At 36.8% G+C, this 23,216-nt stretch overlaps 1 protein-coding gene and 1 long non-coding RNA gene across 3 annotated transcripts in view; one reads left to right on the plus strand and one right to left on the minus strand.

The window, feature by feature from the left end:
• NBDY (negative regulator of P-body association) overlaps window positions 1-10,591 on the plus strand; it is a 50,941-nt gene extending 40,350 nt beyond the window's left edge. The window contains exon 3 of the mRNA XM_059158720.1: window positions 8,906-10,591. The gene's annotated coding sequence lies outside the window, so the exon portion shown is untranslated. The remainder of the gene's footprint in view (window positions 1-8,905) is intronic.
• A 349-nt stretch (window positions 10,592-10,940) lies between these two features.
• LOC131822229 (uncharacterized) overlaps window positions 10,941-23,216 on the minus strand; it is a 39,762-nt gene continuing 27,486 nt past the window's right edge. For both annotated transcript variants that reach the window (XR_009350137.1, XR_009350138.1), the window contains 2 exons: window positions 12,344-12,424; window positions 10,941-11,180 (listed from right to left, as the gene is read on the minus strand). This is a non-coding gene — a long non-coding RNA (uncharacterized LOC131822229). The remainder of the gene's footprint in view (window positions 11,181-12,343; window positions 12,425-23,216) is intronic.

Consider the following 23,216-nt stretch of genomic DNA (forward strand, 5'->3'; position numbering starts at 1 on the left):
CTAGAAGAAATGGATGCATTCCCAGAAACTTAAAAACTACCAAGAATGGAACAGGAAGAAACAATCTGAACAGACACATAAGCAGGAAGGAAATTGAGGCAGTAACCATAAAACCCCCAAAACACAAGAGTCCAGGACCACATGGCTTCCCAGGGGAATTCTACTAAACTTTTTTTTTTAATTATTTATTTATTTATTTTAATTTTTATTATGTTATGTTAGACACCATGGAGTACACCATTAGTTCTTGATACAGTGCTCCATGATTCATTGTTTGCATATAAAACCCAGGGTGCCATGCAATCCATGCCTTTCTTAATACCCAACACCAGGCTCATTCATCCCCCCCACTGCCCTCCCTTCATAATCCTCAGTTGGTTTCCCAGAGTCCATAGTTTCTCATGGTTCATCTCCTACTCCAATTATCCCCCTTTCATTTTTCCCTTCCTTCTCCTAATGTCTTCCATGCTATTCCTTATGTTCCACAAATAAGTGAAACCATATGATAATTTACTCTCTCAGCTTGATTTATTTAACTCAGTATAATCTCCAACAGTCCAATCCATGTTGATGCAAATGTTGGGTATTCATCGTTTCTGATGGGTGAGTAATATACTATTGTGTATATGGCCCACATCTTCTTTATCCATTCATCTGTTGAAGGGCATCTCGTCTTCTTCTCAGTTTGGCTATTGTGGACATTGCTGCTACGAACATGGGGGTGCATATGACCCTTGTTTTCATGACCTCTGTCTTATTGGGGGAAATACCCAATAGTGCAATAACCAGGTCATAAGGTAGCTCTATTTTTTTTTAATTTTAACTTATTATTTATTTATTTTTTAAATTTCTTTTCAGTGTTACAAAGTTCATTGTTTATGTACCATGCAATACGTGCCCTCCCTAATATCCACCACCAGACGCACCCAACCTCCCACCCTTGCCTCTTCAGAACCCTCAGATTGTTTTTCAGAGTCCACAGTTTCTCATGGTTTGTTTTGATGAATCTCCACAGTTTTCCACAGTGGCTGCACCAACTTGCATTCCCACCAACAGTGTAAGAGGGTTCCCAACCTTTCTCCACATCCTTTCTGACATTTGTTGTTTCTTGCCTTGTTAATTTTTTTCCATTCTAACTGGTGTAAGGTGGTATCTCAATGTGGTTTTGATTTGAATTTCCCTGACAGCTAATGATGAAGATCATTTTTGTTATGTCTGCTAGCCATTTATATGTGTTCATTGGAGAAGTGTCTGTTCATTTCTTGTGCCCATTTTTTTTTCACTTGATTATCGGTTTTTTGGGTGTTGAATTTGAGAAGCTTTTTGTAGATCTTGGATATCAGCCCTTGGTCAGTAAACCTCTCCCCAGACTTATCCAAAAGAAAAGAGAAAGTACCCAAATCAATAAAACCATGAATGAAAGGGAAAAGATCCCAACTAACACCAAGAAAATAAAAACAATTTTTAGAAATTATTACCAGCAACTATATGCTAACGAATTAAGAATCTGGGAGAAATGGATGTATTCCTGGAAACATATAAACTGCCAAGACTTGAAACAATCTGGGTAGACCAGTAACCAGCAAGGAAACTGAAATAGGAATCAAAAACAAAAACAAAAAAAACAATGGTCCAGGTCAGCTTCCCAGGGGAATTCTACCAAACACTTAGAGAAGAAATCATACCTATTCTACTGAAGATGTTTCACAAAAATAGAAATAGAAGGACAACTTCCAAACTCTATGAGGCCAGCATTACCCTGATACCCAAACTGGACAAAGACCCCATTACAAAGGAGAATTAAGGACCAATCTTCCTGTGAATTTGGATTCCAAAATACTCAAGAAGTTCTTAGCCAAGAGGACTCAACAGTGCATTGAAAGGATTATTCACCACGACTAGGTGGAAGTTAATTTTGGGATGAAATGGTAGTGGTTCAACATTCACAAATCAATCATTGTGATAGAGCACATTGATAAAATAAAAGATAAGAATTATATGATCCTCTCAGTTGTTGTAGAAAATGTATTTGACAAAATATATCATCTTTTCCTGATTAAAATTCCTCAGGATGTAGTAGTAGAGGGAACATACCTCAATATTATAAAACCCATATATGAAAAGGCCATAGTTAATATCATTCTCAGTGGGGAAAAATTTAGAGCCTTTCCTTTAAGGTCAGGAACACAACAGGGATACCCACTCTTCACCATTATTGTTCAACATAGTACTAGAAGTCCTAACCTCAGCAACCAGACAACAAAGATAAATCAAAGGCATTCAAATTGGTAAAGAAGAAGTCAAAATCTCTCTTCTCACAGATGATATCTTACTTTATGTGGAAAACCCAAAAGACTCCACCCCCAAATTACTACAACTCCTACATCAATCAGTAATGTGGCAAGATACACAATCAATGCACAGAAGTCAGTGGCATTTCAATACACTAACAATGTAATTGAAGAAAAAGAAATTAAGGAATCAGCTCCTTTTACAATAGCACCAAAACCCATAAAATACCTAGGAATAAACCTAACCAAAGAGGTCAAGGATATATATAAATTGCAGAACACCTATGAAAGAAATTGAGAAGACAAAAAGAGACGGAAAAACTTTCCATGCTCATGGCTTGGAACAGTAAACACTATTAAAATGTCTCTGTTGCCCAGAGTAATCTACACACCCAGTGCAATCCTCATCAAAATACCATCAACATTTTTCACAGAGCTGGAACAAACAATCCTAAAATTAGTATGGAACCAGAAAAGACCCCAAATCACCAGGAGCATGTTGAAAAAGAAAACCAAAGCTTAGGGCATTATGATGCCTGATTTCAAGCTATATTACAAATTTGTGATCATTAAGAAAGCATGGTATTGGCAAAAGAAGTAACAGACTTATTTATTAGTGTAACAGAATAGAGATCCCAGATATGGACCCTTAACTCTATGGTCAAACTCTCTTCGACAAATCAGGAATGAACATCCCATTGATAAAAGGCAGTCTCTTCAATAAATGGTGCTAGGAAACCTGGACAGCCACATGCGGAAGAATGAAACTGAACCATTTTCTTACATCATACATAGAGATAAATTCAAAATGGTTGAAAGACCTCAATGTAAGACAGGAATCCATCAAACTCCTAGAGGAGAACATAGGCAGTAACCTATTTGACATCGACTGCATTCACTTCTTTCAAGACATGTCTCCAAAGGCGAGGGAAACAAAAACAAAAATAAACTATTAGGACCACATCAAGATAAAAAGCTTCTTCGCAGCAATAGAAACAGTCAACAAAACAAAGAGGCAACCCACAGAATAGGAGAAGATATTTGCAAATGACATTCCAGACAAAAGGCTGGTATTTAAAATCTATAATTTTCTCAAACTCAACACCCAAAAAACAAATAATCCAGTCAAAAAACTGTCAGAAGACATGAATACATACTTCTCCAAAGAAGACATACAGTATCCAAGAATAGTGGTTATCACATTTGCCTGACAAAGAAGACATACAAATGGTTAATAGGCTCATGAAAAAATGTTACATATCAGTAGCCATCAGGGAAATTCAAATCAAAGCCTCAGTGAGATACCATCTTGCACCAGTTAGAATACCTAAAATTTGCAAGACCGTTAACAACAAATGTTGATGAGAATGTGGAGAAAGAGGAACCCTCTTACACTGTTGGTGAAAATGCAAGCTGGTGCAGCCACTCTGGAAAAGAGTATAAAGGTTCCTCAAGACATTATGACCCAGCAATTGCAGTACTAGATATTTAGCTAAAGATATAGATGTAGTGAAGAAGGGGCACCTGAACCCCAGAATTCATAGCAGCAATGTCCACTATAGCCAAACTGTGGAAGGAGCCTAGATGTCATTCAACAGATGAATGGAGTAAGAAGATGTGATTCATGTGAAATATTGCTCAGCCATCAGAAAAGATGAATACCTACCATTTACATCTACATGGATGTAACTGAAGGGGATTATGATAAATGAAATAAGTCAAGCAGAGAAAGACATATTGTCATATGGTTTCACTCTTCTGTGGAACAGAAGGAAGAGTGTGGAGGACCACAAGAGAAGGGAGGAGAAACTGAATGGGAAGAAATCAGAGAAGGAGACAAACCATGAAAGACTCTGGACTCCTGAAACCAAACTGAGGGGTACAGAATGGAGTAGTATGCAGGGTTGGGGTAAGTAGGTGGTGACTATTGAGGTGGTCTTGTGTTGTGAAGACCAGTGGATGTTACACACAACTAATGAATCATTGAACACACCATCAAAAACTAATGATGTAGTAAATGTTGGCTAACTGAACATAATAAAAAACAATAGAAAACAAAGTCAAAAAAGAATAAGAACAAGAACAAGAACAGACGGCAATAAGCATTCCTCCACCTCAAAGAATAAACCCCCTCATTTGTGGACACCAAAAACAAAAACAAAACAGACAAACACAAAAATAGAAGTTGGTAAATTTAAGAATGTAGTTAAAACCAGTAAAAAAGGTAAAGAGAGAAAGAGAGAGAAAGAAATGAAAAATTTTATCCTGAAGGTAAACGGGTCATGAGGAAACCCTGGGGTTCAATATACTATTTTACCATGGCGCTGGAGTTTTACCGTATTGTGGTATCCATAAAGCTTTTCATTCACCTGTTCTTCCAGTCAGTCTTCTGGGGAAGGAGCTTGCGGTGCTGGCTCTCAGAATCTTTGCCTGGGCATACTTGTCCCACCCTTTGTCAGAGGGATGTGCTCAATTTAAGCTGGTCATTTGTAAGGTTTTTTTCCCCTGGAGGCTTTCCATGCCTCTTCAGAATCAGAGCAAACATGGCCAGCTCAGAGCCATAAGATCGCAGTGCCCCCTCTTCAATAAACCCTCCAGGTCAAAGGGTCTCCACTTCTGTGTGGCACAAACTCCTCAGACTCTTGGGGTTCATGCCCACTGCAATCCTCCTGGTGGGGGGAGGGGAGCAGGGACCTACTGTTGTTACCATGCTTTGCATCTTTGCGACTTTGAGTGGTTGTGGGCTCACACACATACCCTGCTCTTCAAGGTCATGGCTGGGTGCTGCTCTGTGGTGCTTTCGGGGCCACCAGTGCCCTGAGAGCTGTTGCCCAGTCCTGGGTGCAGCCATTTTGTCCCTCCCAGGGGATGGTACATGGCCTGCAGGTTCCAGTCCTTTTCAGGGTGCTCAGGCAAACAGCAGTCTCCCTATTGTCTGTCTCACAATTTATGGCAGCCTGAGCTGAAAGTCCCTCCTAGGCTCAGTGACCATAATAATTTTTTCCTCTCCGCTGCTTGGGCACTGTATCAGTTCCAGCCCTCCCATTCTTTCTGCATCTCCTTGGATCCTGAGACCACAATGATCCACCTAGATTTCTGCCCTTTTCATCCCCTGACCCCCTTTCAGAAAGGGATGTCTCTCACTGGAGCAGATTTCTTAGGGTTCTGATTTTGCACTCTGGTGTTATAGCACTTTCTGGTAGCCAGCTTATATAGCCTCCCTGCCCCCTTGTGTTTATCTTCTGATATTTCCCCATAGATTCATGACTCTGCACCACCAACCTTGCAAAAAGCAATTGTTTTTCTGCTTGTAGAGTTCCAGATAAATTTTCTTGCCATTTCAGGCTGAATTCATGGGTGTTTGGAATGGTTTGCTAGATATCCACCTAAATTCGAGGGACCAGATTAAAGAAACCAGGTCCCTTACTGCTCTGCCATCTTGCCTCCCTTCTCATTCAATGTAATTATTGATGGATGTATATTTATTGCCATTCTATTACTTGTTTTCTCATTTCTGGAGGTTTTCTCTCACCTTATCTTTGTCACATTGGTGACAAATTGTTACCTTTGCACCCAAAGTGCCTTCTCTAATATTTCTTGCAGGACTGGTTTAGTGGTCACAATTTCCTTTAGATTTAGATTTTGTTTGTCTGGTAAACTGTTTCTCTCTCTTTCTATTCTGAATGACAGCCTTGGTGGATAGAGTATCCTTGGCTGTGGATCTTTCCCATTCAGCACTTTGAATATATTCTACTCCATTCTTATTTGGAAAGTTTCTTTGGGAAATCTCCAACTAAATTTATGAGTTTTTCGTTGTAAGTTAAGGGCTTCTATGCCTTGCTGCTTTTAAGATTTTTTTCTTTATCACTAAATTTTCAAATCTAATTACAATATGTCTTGGTGTTGGCCTGCTTTTGTTGATTATGATAGGAGTTGTCTGTGCCCCCCAGATCTAGATTTTTGTTTCCTCCTCCAGATCAGGGACATTTTCAGTTGTTATTTCTTCAAATAAATTCTCTCTTTTTCTTTCTCTTCTTCTGGGACTCTTATTATACAAATGTCATTACATTTGATGGTCAGTGACTTCCATGTGTCTGTTCTCATACTGCATAATTCTTCTGTCTTTCCTCTTTAGTGTCATTACTTTCCTTTGTCTGTCTTCTTGGTCACTAATTCATTCTGCTTCTTCCAGCCTGGTGTTCATTGCATGAAGCCTGTTTATGAATCTTGTTTATTGAACTCTTCATCTCTAATCAATTCTTTTATCTATTTTCTGTGTTAAGGGTCTGACTAATGTCTTCTTTTCTTTTCTCAAGCCCACTGAGTATCCTTATGGTTGTCATTTTAAATTCTCCATCAGTTGTTTATATCAGCATTATCAACAATAGCCAAATTATGAAAGAGTCCAAATGACTTATGAATTGATAAAGATGATGTACTATACATATATGTGTGTATACACATATGTGTGTGTTGTATACATTGGAATATTACTCAGCCTTCAAAAAGAATGAAACTTTGCCGCTGCTGACATTGTGGGTGGATCTAGAGAGTATTATGCTAAGTGAAATAAGTTAGTCAGAGAGATAAATACCATGACTTCACTCATATGTGGAATTTCAGAAACAAAAGAGATGAATATAGTTGGATGACAGAGAGGCAAATTATGAAACAAATGCTTAACTACAGAGAGCAAACAGGATTACTGGAAAGGACATTCATGGGGGATGTGTTAAATAGGTGATGGATATTAAGGAGGACATTTGTGATGAGCACTCTTTAGTTTATGTAAGTGATGAATTACCAAATTCTATACATAAAGCTAATATTACACTGTATGTTAACTGACTGGAATTTAGTTAAGAAGTTGAAGGAATAAAAATTCTCCATCAGGTATGTTATTTTTCTCTCTTTTGCTTATATCTCTGCCTATGGCCTTGTTTTTTTCATTTGGGATAAATTCTTTCTTTGCATTTTGTCAAAGTCTCTGTATTTTTCTCTGAGCTATGTTAAGGCAGATATGCCTCCTGCTTCTGAAAGTAAGGCCTTGTGAAGAAAAAGCCATGTAGTGCCCAGACCATGGTGCTTCAGGGAGTTTCTCTGATGTGTGCCGCATGTTTACTGCTTTTGTGTTTTGGCTGCTTTATCCTTTAGGGCAGTTGGCAGAGGTTCTCTGTGCCTGCTGTGAGCAGTGTTTGGACTCTGGCCTGAACATGGTTTGTTTTAACTAGGTGTGTTGTGTTCTGCTAATCAAATGAGTTTTGCCATCACCTCCGCCAGAGCTGAGGCACTGCAGAACTCTCTGTTTGGGAGACATGGCATGGGTGGGGGTTATGCTGTCTTCTGGGGGATGGGCCGACCATGCTGGGACTGAGGCAAGTTTGAGAAGTGCAGTCACACCAGAGTGGAGGGTGGTGGATACTGGTGTATGCAAGCTATGCAGCCAGTTTGGGCACTGCTCTGCTTTTCCCAAGTGGCTCTGTGTTTATGCTGAGGGGTCGGTTGGGAAATGGTGCCGGTCAGCTCCTGTGTTTCTGAAGAGGTGTCCTTGTGAACAGTGCCTCTTACAGACATGCTCCAAGAAGAAGAAATAATGTCCCCACTGTGTGCCTCAGGTGCTCTTCAGATTGTTGTGTCCATGCTCTCTGCCCCTGTGTTGTTTGCTTGCCTTCTCTTCAAGCACAGCCTACTGCCCTCTGGGCTTTATTCCATCCAAACCCACTAACATTTAAACTTCAGGCTTTAAGCCCATCTGGTTGCAAGAACTCACCAAATTTAGCCCCTCTCTTTTTCCAAGCCAGTGGCTTTAGGGAAACATTCTTGTTGTGAGTTCCCCTGTGTGCCCCCCTACCCCACCATATCATCCTTCTCTGTGACTGTATATCCTTCCCTTCTACATCCCCCATGATCTGTTTCTCCCTTAAACCATATATCCACACTTTCTACCTGCTTTGATGTGGCCTCTTATCTCTCTTTAGTTTTGGAGTTTGTTCTGTCAGAATTTAGATCAACTTCTGGAGTATTTAGAATGATTTGATAGTTATCTAAGTGTGTTCATGGGGCGAGGGAAGCATAGGGTTCTCCTACTGTGCCACCATCTATCTCTCCAAGCTTATTGTAGTATATTTTTAATTTTAGTTACTGAGTTTTTCACTGCTGATTGATTTTTTTTATCTTTTCTATCTCTTTTTGAGGATCTCACTGAGATCCTCCACTCTTCTTAAGTCCAGTGAATATCTTTATGACCATTACTTCAAATTCTCCATCAAACATATTGCCTATCTAGATTTCATTTAGCTCTCTTGGTGTGTTTTTTTCTTGTTCTTTCATTTGGGCCACATTCCTCTGCCTCCTCTTTTTATGTAACTCTCTGCATCTGTTTCTTTGTTTTAAGAAAGTCTTCTTATGTGCTTGTGTTCCCTGCTTTTCAAAATAGTAGCTTTATGAAGAAGTCCTGTAGTACCCTATAGCACAATATCCACTGTTCACTAGGACCTGATGATTTAGGAGTATCTCCTATGTGTGTTGCTGCACTCTACTTTTGTAGATTAGCTGTGTTTGCCTTCAGACCCGTGTTTCACAGGGGCTCTGTTTGCCTGCTGATTTATTCCCAGGTATATTGTATGGAGCCAGCCTAGGGACCTCTTGGGCTTGAATTTGTTCCAGCCAGATGTTTGCCAGAGTTGTGGTTGCAGCAAACTACAGGGTGCTCTTCCTGTGTTGTTCCCTGAGAGGCTTTCACTGATGGGTGAGGACTGCAGTCAATCCAGGTAACTATCCCCAGTCCACTGCTGGGGCTTCTCTCTTTAGAGTGTTGCTTGGCACCTTTGGGGCTGGTTGCAGAATGCGACACTTGTGGTGTGGCTTTGGATAAACCCTAAAGTTATTATGCTAAGTAGAGTGGGTTGAGTGAGGTATATCCAAAGGAGAATGCTAGGGTATGTTGCACTCTTAGGAAATTTTGCCCTTGTCTGCTTATGGGTGGTGACCTGGTGCTGCTTCGGAGAACACCTGTGGAGAGCAGGTTGGATGAAGCAGGTCAGTATGAGAGCATAGAGGTATAGAACATTGCTAGCAGGCAAGTTGGAGAGTGTTTGTACTGGTTCCTCCAGGTGTCTGTGCATCTAGGCTGGGTGTTGGTGGAAAAAATGGCTCCTGCCAGTGCTTTCCTTTTGGAGAAGTCTCTAAAGACTCCTGCCTCTCTTACACATGTTCTGAGATTAGTAAACAAATCTCCTTCCCATATACTATGCAGGTATTTTTCCAAACTAATGCTTCTATACTTTATGTTAGTGGGATTGTTTGTTATATTATTTCTTTAAGGGTGGGGACTCAGTTTCTTATTCTCCTCATGTTCTCCCAGAGCTGACCCTACTGATTTTTAAAGTTTCTGTAAAATTCCTGGTGTTAAGCTTCATTGACTATAAAAACTCTCAAAGTTAAGCCCCTCTGGTTTTCAAAACCAAATGTTATACTGATTTGTCTTCCCAGCTGGGGGGTGCCTGGTGTGGGGTCTTCTCCTTTCCCTTCTCTGTACTTGCACTGCTCCTCTTTCCCCTGGTCAGTCTCACAGGTCACTTTGTTTCATGACCAGTTCTGTGCCCTTCCTATTATTTTTGATGTGGCTTCTCTACAATTAGCTGTGGAGAATCTGTTCTTGCAGTCTTCAGGTTGTGTTCTGAGTTACTTAAACTGATGTGGGTGTTACATAGGTGGATCTGTGGGGTGAGTTAAGTTTAGGATCCTCCTACTCTGCCATCCTACCCAGAAGTCCTTCCTATACTACTTTAGATTGATCATTTTTAAAAGGAACATATGATACACTCAAGTTCTTGGTAATCTTCCTTCCTGATGTGTTATCACTTCATTTCAGTGTTTTGTTTTTCTTGGAAGTGCACCAACTTTTCTTGCATTGATTTCATGTAAGTTTTCTACTATTGCCTTAACAAATTTATCACACGTGTAGGGGCTTAAAACAATACCTGCACTGTTTTACCATTGTGTATGTCAGAAATCTGGTACAGGTCTCATTGGATGAAAATCAAGGTATTGGCAAGCTGCATTCCTTTCTAGAGGGTCTGGGGAAAATTCATGACTTACTCATTTGGTTATTGGCAGAACTCAATTTCTTATTACTGTAAGTCTAGAATTTCTCTTTCCTTGCTAGCCATAAACCTTCATTCTTTGGTTCATTGCATCTTTTTTCCATCATCAGAATGAACAACAGATCTCCTTTTACCATAGAATTTCTCTACTTTCTTTTTTCTTATTTCTGAGAGATATTTTGGAAATTTATATCACCTAGGATATATGTGTATGTTTGAAAAACATTGCACAAATATATATATATATATATATATATAATATATATTTACACTATATGTATACACATACTATATATATACTATATATATACTATATATATACTATATATATACTATACTATATATATACTATATATATATACTTTATATATACTAAAAGAATGTAAAGTTATTTTTCTTTTTAAAATAATGGTTATATGACTCAGTTTTGAGGGAAAAAATAGGGAACATAGGCATTTTGATGTTGTTAAAAGACAATTTTTTCTGAAATCACAGAATCTGTGTTCAAATATGATTTCTTCATTTTCTGACTATAACACCTGAGGCAAGTCATTGAACTTTTGAGTCCAATTTTTACTTCTATAAATGAGGATAATGAATACCTGTCACAGTTGATTTATAGATTATGACTATTAAGTGACATAAATAATTTTTTATAAAGCTATGTGCATGTAATGATATATTAAAATGAACCCATTACAATTTTAATTTTGGCAGAGGTCCCAAAATGATACATCATCTCCTCTAAGCTACCAAAGTCAGCCATGACACCATCACACTTGACCTGCAAAAAAGTGAAAGAAAAAATTTTTCTATTATCCTCAACTGCAAAGATATATAAAATTATTCTCATGAAAATAAATAAATGAAATAAATAAGTAAATAAATAGTGTCCTCATGGATAATAGATGCAAAGATTTTTCTACATATGGAATGTATGTACCCCACACCCTCTAATAAGGATGGGTATTGATGGTGTTTTTAATCCTCATCTCACAATTTTTTTCATCTTTATTGGTGTTTAATTGACAAATAAAATTATAAGATATTTAAATTGTACCTTATGGTGATTTGGTATACATATACATTTTGAAAAGATTTCCACCATCTTGTTAATTAAGACACCCATCACCTCCCATATATTTATTGGGTCTTTTTGGTGAGAACATTTAAGTTCAACTCTCTTAGCAAATTTCAATTATACAGTACATTGTTATCAACTATAATCATCATGTTTTACATTTAATCTTCAGACCTTGTTCATCTTATAGTTCAAAGGTTGTACCCTTTGGCCCACCTCTTCCTATTTCCCCCAATTACCAATCCCTGGCAACTAATTTTATAATTTTTGTTTCTAGGAGTTTGACTTTTTTTTTTTTTTTTTTTTTAGATTCCACATATAAATGACAACAGGCAGTATTTGTCTTTGTCTGGCTTATTTCACTTAGCATAATGCCCTCAAGGTTCATCCACATTGTCAAAATGGCAAAGTTTTTTTCTTTCTCATGACTAAATATTTATATGTATGTATATTTATGTACGTGTGTATGTATTATGTCTTCTTTAGCCTTTTGACTGATTGACACTTGTGATTTCTGTATCTTGGCTATGATGAATAATGCTGCAGTGAACACTGGAGTGCAGCTGTCCCTTCAGTATTCTGTTTTCACTACCTTTGGATATGTACCTGTAAGTTTTCATTTTCTTTTCTCTTTTCTTTTTGTCTTTACATCTCTCTCTGACTCAGCTGGGGAAAAAATCCTCTGCTTTTAAGGAATTATGCTGTTACTCTGTGTGCAGCCAGGTAATCCAGAATAATCTCCCCCATCTCAAGTCCCTTTTCTTAATCACATCATCAAAGTTCTTTTTTCCATTTAAGGAACATAGTAGTTGTAGGTTCTGGGAATTAGGGTGTGGCCATTTTTGGGTAGTCATCATTATGCTTACCTTTGGGTAGTCATCATTCAGCCTTTTCTTGTTGAAGGATGAAGATGGTTGGTGAGCAGATCTACACATCATATGATTTTCCTAGATCAGAGAGATGAAGCTAGATAAGCAAGTTGGAGCTTGAACCTTGTATGCCATGCTAGGTAGGTTTGAAATAAATCTAGGAAATGGAAAGTCATTGAAGATTTTTTTTTAAGGAGGGTAGTATATTCACATTCATGTTTTATATAGATTATACTAGTGAGCCTATGGAAAATGGTGTAGAAGGTGTTTGGGGTAAGAAGACCATTTACGATGTTTTTGTAATAATCTTGACAAGTAATGATGAAAGCCTGAAGTCAGTCATAATTGGGATGTATCACAGAGGAATGGATTTGAGAATGTTTAAGGAAATATTACTGATTAGTTGATATAATCAACCAGGGATCAACTAGAGAAACAGAACTAGTAGGAGCTAGATATTAAAAATGTTTCAAAGAATTGGCTTATGTCATTGCAGGGACTGACTAGGCAAGTCTGAAATACATAGAACAGTCTCTCAGGAATGCAGACTGAAATTTTTCAGCATGGCCTGAAGCTAGTTTTCAGAGATAAAGTTTCTTCAAGGAAGCCCCATTTTGCTCTTAAGACCTATCAGCTGATTGAATTAGTTCCACCACAATATATAGGATAATTTCCTTTACTTAAGTGATATCACAGACATTAATTACATGTACCAAATGGCTTTACAGCAGCAGCTAGATGAGTGCTTGATTGAATAACTGGGGTATCTAGTCTAGCCAAGTTTACTTATAAAAGACCGTCACTGATGGGATGGAGGCCAATGGGGACAGAATAATAGGGAATGACTTAAGTATCTGGCATGAGTATTAAGTGATATCACTAATATAGATAGAGAATACAAGAGAAGGAGCGGGTTTTCAACACTTTTAGTAAACTTTTAGTAAAGTTTAATTAAAAAAAACTTTTAGTAAAGTTTTGAGATTGCAAGAAAGGTTTCAACCAGATAAATACATTTAGAAGCCATCAGATAAAAGTGATAGTTGAACCAGGGGACTAAATTAAATAATCTACAAGAGGACATATATAGGGAAAAGTTATGAGGAGGAAATTCTGAGGACCACCAACATTTAAGAATTATCTAGAAAAAAAATTAGAAAAATAGGATGAAGAGAGAACCCAGAAGTGTTTGATGCCCAGTTCTAAGAAAAATGTAGTGAACAGCAGCATTATAGATACTAGAAGGTTCAATAAGTTCAGCTCAATGAGAAAAAATCCATTAATTTGTGAATTAAGTTCATTAGTGAATTTAGCATGAACAGTTTCAGTGTTGTTAGAACAGAAGCAATACTGCAGTGGGTTGAAGAATGACTAGAAGGGGGTGTCTGAGTGGCTCAGTCATTAAGTATCTGCCTTTGGCTCGGGTCATGATCCCAGGGTCCTCGGATCAAGGGAGCCTGCTTCTCTCTCTCCCACTCCCCCTGCTTGTGTCCCTTCTTTCGCTGTGTCTTTCTCTGTCAAACAAATAAATTTTTAAAATCTTTAAAAAAAAGAATGACTAGAAGGTGTCAAATTGAAGCCAATATAGATCACCCAGAGATGTGTAGATAAGGAGGAAAGATACAAATTGAATGATTTAAGAAAATGGATAATAATTATAAGAGGATTAAGTGCCAAGGAAGGATGTTAAAAATGGCACAAACTTGAGAAAGTTTATTGGCAAACAGTTACAAGAAAGGAGGGAGAGGTTGGTGTTCTAGAAGAGAAGAAAATTCCTAATAACTGAGAAAGAAAATAAATAACCCAGTTATTAAACAGGGATGTAATACTAAGGAAAGTCTTGTCGTCTTCTTTGCATGAGAATAAAGTAGGGGCTGTCAATTATGGTAGTATAAACCCAAGGAGATGGTTTGAAAGTTTGTGAGAGGTTTTGTAGACCATCGTAATGACTGGAGAACTTCCTTGCCTATTATGAACAGGGTTTTGTGTCAGGATAGGCTTCACAGAAAAAAAAAAATAATTTTTCTATATCTCCTATAACTTTTGATTATCCCATTGGTTGTCTATATAGATAAAAAAAGCCTGTTTATATTGATCTAAGCCTTGAATCAAACTTCCATTTTATATACAAAGAAGAAAGTTTTAGTATACAGACTTCTCCAGGAATGCATCTACCATGTAAATCAACATACAACCTTACTTTGTTTTGTTCAGAATGTTACAAAGAATGTTCATCATTTTGGAAAATCATTTTACCTACAAAAATACTGCTCTTGGTTATTTGAAATAATAGTAATAACAGACCTGTACCAGTCAGCATTCATAGATATTATATTTATAAGCATTCTCTGTATACTTGTCTACATATCTTTTAGTTTTGTCATGCCCCAGCATTTCCATGTTGAAATGCATTTTGATTCATCATAAACTACTTCCTTTGTATTTCTCTTTCATGTTATATGTATCATATATTTGGCATTATGTGTATTTTATTTCAGCATAGTAAAATAGGTATTAAAATGTTTAAGAAATAGGGTCAGATAGACTTGAGAACCACTAGCTTAGAGGAAAGAAGATAGGAATGGGCAAAAATGCTGAAAATTTTCATGTAGAGATGCAGGAACTTGTTAGAATGGCTATGCATTATGCTTTATGGTAGAGGTTACCATAGCTCTGATTGCCAGATTTTTAGCTTTTATCATGACTCTATAGTATTTAAAATTCTCTCCTCTTTTTCTTTCTATGACATCCTTCTTCTTCAGTTCTTCTCTTACATATCTGGGCCTCATTTCTGACTCTTTCTCTGAGTACTCCTCTGCCTGGATCTTTAGATTTGGTGATTCCTAAAGCTCCCTGTTTGAATTCTCAGTTCTGCTTGGCAGTCTCACTCATACCTTGGATCTAATTAAACATACATATGTAGATGATTCCCAAATCTGTACTGCCAGCACAAGTCTTTATGCCAGGTTTCAGACTCATGAAGCCAACTGCCTGCTGATTTTTTTCTTTGTGGATGCCTTATCAGCACCTCAAACTGAATATAGCCAAAACTGAACTCTTCATTACTCCACCAGCAACACCATAAACCTCTTTCTTATTATTTTTGGTACTAATATTCCCAAGGTAAATGACTAGGGCATAATGTCATATTTTTCCTTTTTTACCTCCACTTTTTAGTCTGATGCAAAATCATAATGATCATTCCTTCAGAATATCTCATGAATTTGTCTTCTTTTCCATTTTCTAAACTCCATTCCAATATAGTTTAGACCCTTACCATTTCACTTGATAACGATAGTAATCTAACTAAATCTGCTACCTCCACTAATTCCTGATGACTTTTGGTACAGTTTCTAGAATAAATATCTAACCATATTTTTTTCTACTTAAAACCCTTTAATGACTTTCTATTTCCAATGATAAAGTCTTACTGTGACCTAAAACATTCTCTGTGGCATCTCTTACTCAAACTTGTCTGTTACTGCTAATCCCTATATCCTACCCCAAATTTATATAATCCTTTTCTTGTAATTTATGTTTCACCGGGGTTTTCTTGAACCTACTATGTTTGTCTCCCATTTGTTTGGACATTTGTTTTCCTCTAATATCTTTATACGCTTTACCTCAGGAACTTCATTTTTCAAGTCCTGCTCAGTTGTCTTAACCTTAACAAAATTTTCTTTTATTTCCTGTTATTTGTTCCTAGAGGCAATTACTTCCTCTCTGCTATTTCTCTGCCTGGTATTTATATATTATTGTACATATCATATACAGGCTTAGTAGATGCACATTGATACATATTGAAATCTCAGTATATCATCTTTCTATCTTGTTGATTAGGAATGTAAAAAATAAAATATGCAACAGAAGTTCATAGGTTTGTTTCTTTTGTATTGCTTATTAATTGATATATAACACATAGTAAAGCATATAAATCTTAAGTATATAGCTCTGGTAATTTTATACCCATATTTATATGTTCATGTAACCACCACCTAGATCAAAACATAGAACATTTTAGTAACCCAGAAGATTCATTTGTACCATTTCCAAGTCAGTACCCTTAAGAAGTAACCATTATGGGGCACCTGAGTGGCTCAGTGTGTTAACGCCTCTGCCTTTGGTTCAGCTCATGATCCCAGGGTCCTGGGATCGAGCCCCACATCGGGCTCTCTGCTCAGCAGGGAGCCTGCTTCCCTCTCACTCTGCTTGCCTCTCTGCCTACTTGTGATCTCTGTCAAATAAATACATAAAATCTTTAAAAAAAAAAAAAAGAAGTAACCATTATTCTGACTTCTGTCGCCATCTATTAGTTTTCCTTGTGCTTCAACTTTATATACATGGAATCACAGAGTATGTGTTCTCTGGTCAGGCAGGTTTGTATAAAAACCTTGGAACTTTGGTGCATTCTAATGTTGTCAATGAGGAAAGAGATTCTGAAAGCCTGTGAGAGGATGTTCCAAGAATGAGGCAAGGCGTCAACCACTCCTGAGTCACAAAAATTAGAAAAGTCTATGAACATTTGGATGGGTGCCCTCATTGCAAAATAAAATATTGTTACACATATATATTAACAAGAACAAGAAAAAATGAAATCTCAAGAATTTTGAAGAAACTGTAGAGGGAAGAGATCCTTAAAATTTTCTAGAAAAGAAAAGATGTTAATTTGAAACTAAGTCAGTTCTATTCAACCAGCACTTACTGAGAACGTCTGTGTATCAGGCACACAGAGTACTAAACTATGCACCTGCCATTGAAGACTACAGACTCTAGTGCTAGAGACAGAATCATCTTCTAAGGAAGAATTGAATTAAACATACGCTATAAGTGGGAGACACTCAAGAAAGTTGAAGAGGTACATTTCATTTTCAGCCATGATTAATCTGAGATTCCTGTGGAACATTTAAGTGTAGATGTTCTTTAGAATGTCAAAATTATAGATCAGGGATGCAGATTTGGATATTACCAGCATATAGATGGGAATTCAGATTACATAAATAGGAACTGAAGTCATGAGGAGTGTATTCTGTGAGACAAGACAGTGAAAATGGAATTCTGAAGGCTTCGACAACTCCTGAGTCACAAAGGATAGAAAGGAAAGTCTATGAAAATTTGCCCTCACTGCAAAATAAAATGTAGCACATATATATTAACAAGACCTGGGGAAAATGAAATCTCAAGAATTTTGAAGAAACTGTAGAGGGTCCTGAAAATGAAACTGCATAACCAAAGATGTAAGGAAGGAGTATAGGACATGAAGTGTCCTTAAAAAAAAAAAAAAAAAGTGCCCTAGGTTACTAAGGGAAAAGAGTATCTCAAGAGGCGGTAATGAACAGTGTCAACAGGTTTTTGTTTTTGTAAAAGACTTTAAAGTGTCCATTGATGTTGGGAATGGAAGGGAGAGAACAATCATTGAATCTGTCAAAGAAGGTCCTTGATTTGGCATGTAAGAAATAAAAAAAAAAAAATGTTGTGGTTTGAGTGTATGGAAGGAGAGTGGGGAAGTGGTCAAAGAGAGTACAGACTGTTTTCAAGAAACTGAGCTATGATACCTAGGAAGAAGGAGAAGAGATTTATAATGAAGGGAATATAAGGTTAAATCAAACTTTATTTTGAAGGAAAAGACTTGAGAATATTAAAATATTTATGGGAATGTCAAATAGGAAGCTGAAGGGACAGGAAAAAGTGGTTATAATTAATGGTTTGAAGGAGGTGAGATCAAGTGCAGAGATGGAAGGATATGACTTAGGAAAGGAGAAAACTAAAGGGAGAAATACTCCACTCTCAATTATGGGTAGAATATGTAGACAGATCAATAAAGAAATAGCAGATTTACTCACAGATTGAAAGTGAGATAGAGAAGCATTTATCATAGACCTCAAAAGAAAGTGGGGTTAAGGGGCACCTGGGTGGCTCAGTTGGTTAAGCGGCTGCCTTCAGCTCAGCTCATGATTCCAGGGTCCTGGGATCGAGCCCTGCAGCAGGCACCCTGCTCAGCAGAGCCTGATTGTCTTTCTCCTTCTGCCTGCCGCTCTGCTTACTTGTGTTCTCACTCAATCTGTCTAACAAATAAATAAAATCTTTAAAAAAAAAAAAAAAAAAAGAAGGTGGGGTTAACAGTATTTATATTTTAAGCCAAAAACTGTAATACATGAAGAAGACTACTATATCATAATAAAGGAAACTATCTAACAAGATATAACAATTTTAAATATTTATGTACCCAACATAGGAACATCCAAATATATAATATAGTTAATAATAAACATGATGGAACTCATTAATAATAATGCACTAATATTAAGCAACAATAACAGTCCACATTAATCAGTGGGTGGATCATCTAAACAGAAAATCAACAAGGAAACAGTGGCTTTGAATGATTCACTGGACCAGAGGGACTTAACAGTTATATTCAGATCATTCTATCCCCAAACTGCAAAATATGCATTCTTGTCAAGTTCACATGGGATATGCTCCACACTCAATCTCATATTAGGTCACAGATCACACCTCAACAAGTACAAAAAGATTGAGATCAAACCGCGCATATTTTCTGACCATAATGCTATGAAACTTGAAGTCAACCACAAGAAAAAAAATTTAGAAATACCAAAAATACAGTTAAACAGCATTCTGTGAAACAGTGAATGGGTCAATCAGTAAATAAATACAAGGAAATAAATGAAAATGAAACACAATGGTCCAAAATAATTGGAATGTAGCTAAAGCAGTCATAAGAGGAAAGTATATTGTAATGCAGGCCTACTTCAAGAAGCAAGAAAAATCTCAAATAAACTACCTAACTTTATACCTAAAGGAGTTAGAAAAAGAACAACAAATGAAGCCTAAAGCCAGCAGAAGAATAGAAATAATGAAGATTAGGGAGAAAAAAAATGACATAGAAACTAAACAAACAAACAAAAAACCCCTCAGAACAGATCAATAGATTCAGAATGTGATCCTTTGAAAAAATAAATAAAATTGATAAACCTCCAGCCAGACTTATCAAAAAGAAAAGACAAAGGACCCAAAATAAAATCATAAATGAGAGAGCAGAAATAACAAGCAACATTACAGAAATATATACGGCTATAAGATAATATGATGAAAAACTATATGCCAACAAATTGGGCAACATGGAAGAAATGGATAAATTCTTAGAAACATGTAAGCTACTAAAACTGAAACAGGAGGAAATAGAAAACTTGAACAGACTGATAACCAGCAAAGAAATTGAATCAACAATCAAAAATTTCCCAAGAAACAAAGTCAAGGACCAGATGGCTTCACAGGTGAATTCAAGAAAACATTAAAAGAGGAGTTAATATCTATATTTCTAAAACTATTGCAAAAAAATAGAAATGGAAGTATAACCTAATTTAATTCTATGAGGCCAGCATTACCCTTATAATAAAACCAGACAGACTCAACTAAAAAAGAGAATTGTATAGGCCAGTACCCTTGATGAACATGGATGCAAAAATTCTCAATAAATTACTAGTTGATCGAATCCAACAGTACATTAACAGAATCATCATCATGATCTAGTGGCATTTATTCCTAGGCTGCAAGAGTGGTTCAACCTTCAAAAATCAATCGTGGTGATACATCATATGAACAAAAGAAAGGACTAAAACCATATGATCCTTCCAACAGATGCAGAAAACTCATTCACAAAGTACAACATCCATTCATGATAAAAACTGTCCACAAAGTAGGGACGGAGGGAATATAGTTCAACATCATAAAAGCCATTTACAAGAGACCCATAGCTAATATCCCCTACAGGGAAAAACTGAGAGTTTTTCCTCTTTGTGCAGAAATAAGACAGGGATGTTCAGCCTCACCATTGTTATTTAACATAACATTGGAAGTCCTTGCCACAGTAATCAGACAAAAAAAAAAAAAATACAAATTGATAAGGAAGAAGTAAAACTTTCACTATTTGTAGATGACATGATATGCTATATAGAAGACCCAATGCTCTACCAAAAAACTGGTAGAAGTGATAAATGAATTTATTGAAGTTGCAGGACATAAAATCAACATATAAAAATCTTTTGCATTTTTATACACCACTTATGAAGTGCAGAAAAAGAAATCAAAGATCAATCCCACTTATAAATCAAAAACAATGAGACATGTAGGCATATACATAACCAAATAGGTGAAAGGCCTTTATTCTGAAAACTAAAATTGATTAAAAAAAAAAAAATTGAAGATGACACGAAGAAGAGGAAAGTCATTCATGCTCATGGATTAGAAGAACAAATATTTTTAAAACGTCTACACAAAGCAATCTACATATTTGATGCAAGCTTTATCAAAATACGAACAGAATTTTTCACAGAGCTAGAAAAAAATCATAAAAATTGTATGGAACCACAAAAAATCCCTCAATAGCCAAAGCAACCTTGAAAAAGAAAAAAAAAACAAACACACCAGAAACAACAACAACAAAAAAGGCAAACATGGACGCATCACAGTTCCAGACTACAAGTTCTCTTACGAAGGTATAGTGATCAAAACAGTATGGCACTTGCACAAATATAGACACGTAGATCAGTGGAACAGTATAAAAGTCCCAGAAATGAACCTATAAGTATATGGTCAGTTAATCTTTGACAAAGCAGAAAAGACTATCCAATGGGCAAAAGACAGTCTCTTCAAAAATTGGTTTTGGGGAAACAGGACCACAACATGCAAAATAATGAAAGTGGACCACTTTGTTACACTATACACAAACATAAATTCAAACTGGATGACATACCTACGTGTGAGACAAAAAAAAAAACCCTTAAAATCCTAGAGAAGACAGGCAGTAACCTCTTTGTCATTGGCAATAGCAACTTCTTAAATTGTGTCCTGAGATAAGGGAAACAAAACCAAAAATAAACTATTGGGATTTCATTAAAATAGGAAGCTTCTGTATAGTGAAGTAGACAATCAATAAAAGTAAAAGACAACATTCAGAATGGGAGAAGATATTTGCAAATGACATATCTGATAAAACATTAGTATCTAAAATATGTAAAGGAATTATACAAGTCAACAACCAAAAATATGTATAATCCATATTAAAATATTGGCAGAAGACATCAGCAGTACTTTTTTCCAAAGAAGACATAGAGATAACCAACAGACACATGAAAACATGCTTAACATTACTCATTATCAGAGAAATACAAATCAAAACTACAATGAGATATCACCTCACACCAGTCAGAATGGCTAAAATTAGCAACACAAGAAACAACAGGTTTTGGAAAGGATGTGGAGAAAGGGCAACCGTCTTGGACTCTTGTTAGGAATGCAAGCTGGTGCAGCCACTGTGGAAAATAGTATGGCATTTCCTCAGAGAGTTACAAATATCAATACCCTATGTTCCAGCAATGGCATTACTTGGTATTTATCCCAAGAAAATAAAAACACACAAAAATACTAATTCAAATGGATACATGTACCATGATGTTTACAGAAGCATTATCTACAATAGCCAAATTATGGAAATATCTCATGTCCATTGACTTATGGATAGATAATGATGTATATACAGAAAAATGAAACTTGACCCTTCTCTTAAACCACACACAAAGATAAACTCAAAATTGAGGAAAGGACCTCAATGTGAGACAGGAATGCATTAAATTCCTAGAGAACATAGGTAGTAATCTTTTTGACATCAGCCACAGCCACTTCTTTCAAAACACATTTCCAAAGGCAAGAGAAACAAAGCAAAAATGAACTTTTGGGACGTCATCAAGATCAAACGCTTCTGCACAGCAAAGGAAGCAGTCAACAAAACAAAGAGGCAACCCACAGAATGGGTGCAAATATTCGCAAATGACACTATAAAGGGCTGATATCCAAGATCTATAAATAACTCCTCAAACTCAACACCCCAAAAAAACAAATAATCAAGTCAAAAATTGGCCAGAAGACGTGAACAGACACTTCTCCAATGAAGACATACAAATGGCTAACAGACACATGAAAAAATGTTCATCATCATTAGCCATCAGGGAAATTCAAATCAAAACCACATTGAGATACCTCCTTACACCAGTTAGAATGGCAAAAATTGACAAGCAAGAGACAACAAATGTTGGAGAGGTTGTGGAGAAAGGGGAACACCCTTACACTGTTGGTGGGAATGCAAATTGGTGCAACTATTTTAGAAAACACTGTGGAGATTCCTCAAAAAGTTAAAAATAGAGCTACCCTATGACCCAGCAAATGCACTACTGGGTATTTACCCCAAAGATACAGATATAGTGAAAGGAAGGGCCACATGCACCCCAGTGTTCATAGTAGCAATGGCCACAATAAACAAACATCTTCAATGGGAGGAATGGAGATATATATATATATATATATATATATATATATATATATATATATATATATACACACACACACACACACACAATTGAATATTACTCAGCTATCAGAAAGGATGAATACCCAACTTTTGTATTAACATGGATGGAACTGGAGGAGATTATACTAAGGGAAATAAATCAAGCAGAGAGAGTCAGTTATATGGCTTCATTTATTTGTGGAACATGCACAGAATGCTGGGGCAACCTGGGTGGGATAACTGGAGATTAGGTAGGTGGTGGGAGCTGTCTTGGAGGGATGACTGTGGCTACTATGAGCTAAGGGTTCAGGCCTCACCAAGGCAGGCAGCTATTTAGATTGCCTGTTCCTGTCTCCATTATCAAGGTGGAAGGGGTACAGTACTTTTTGGAACTTAAGGAACTTAAGTGGAGGGCATTAGGGGAAGGGAGGGAAAAATGAAGGAGTGAGGAATCAGAGGAGGAGACAAACCATGAGAGACTATGGACTCCAGGAAACAAACTGAGGATTT

The sequence above is a fragment of the Mustela lutreola genome, chromosome X (genome assembly GCF_030435805.1).
Source record: "Mustela lutreola isolate mMusLut2 chromosome X, mMusLut2.pri, whole genome shotgun sequence".
NCBI lineage: Eukaryota > Metazoa > Chordata > Mammalia > Carnivora > Mustelidae > Mustela > Mustela lutreola.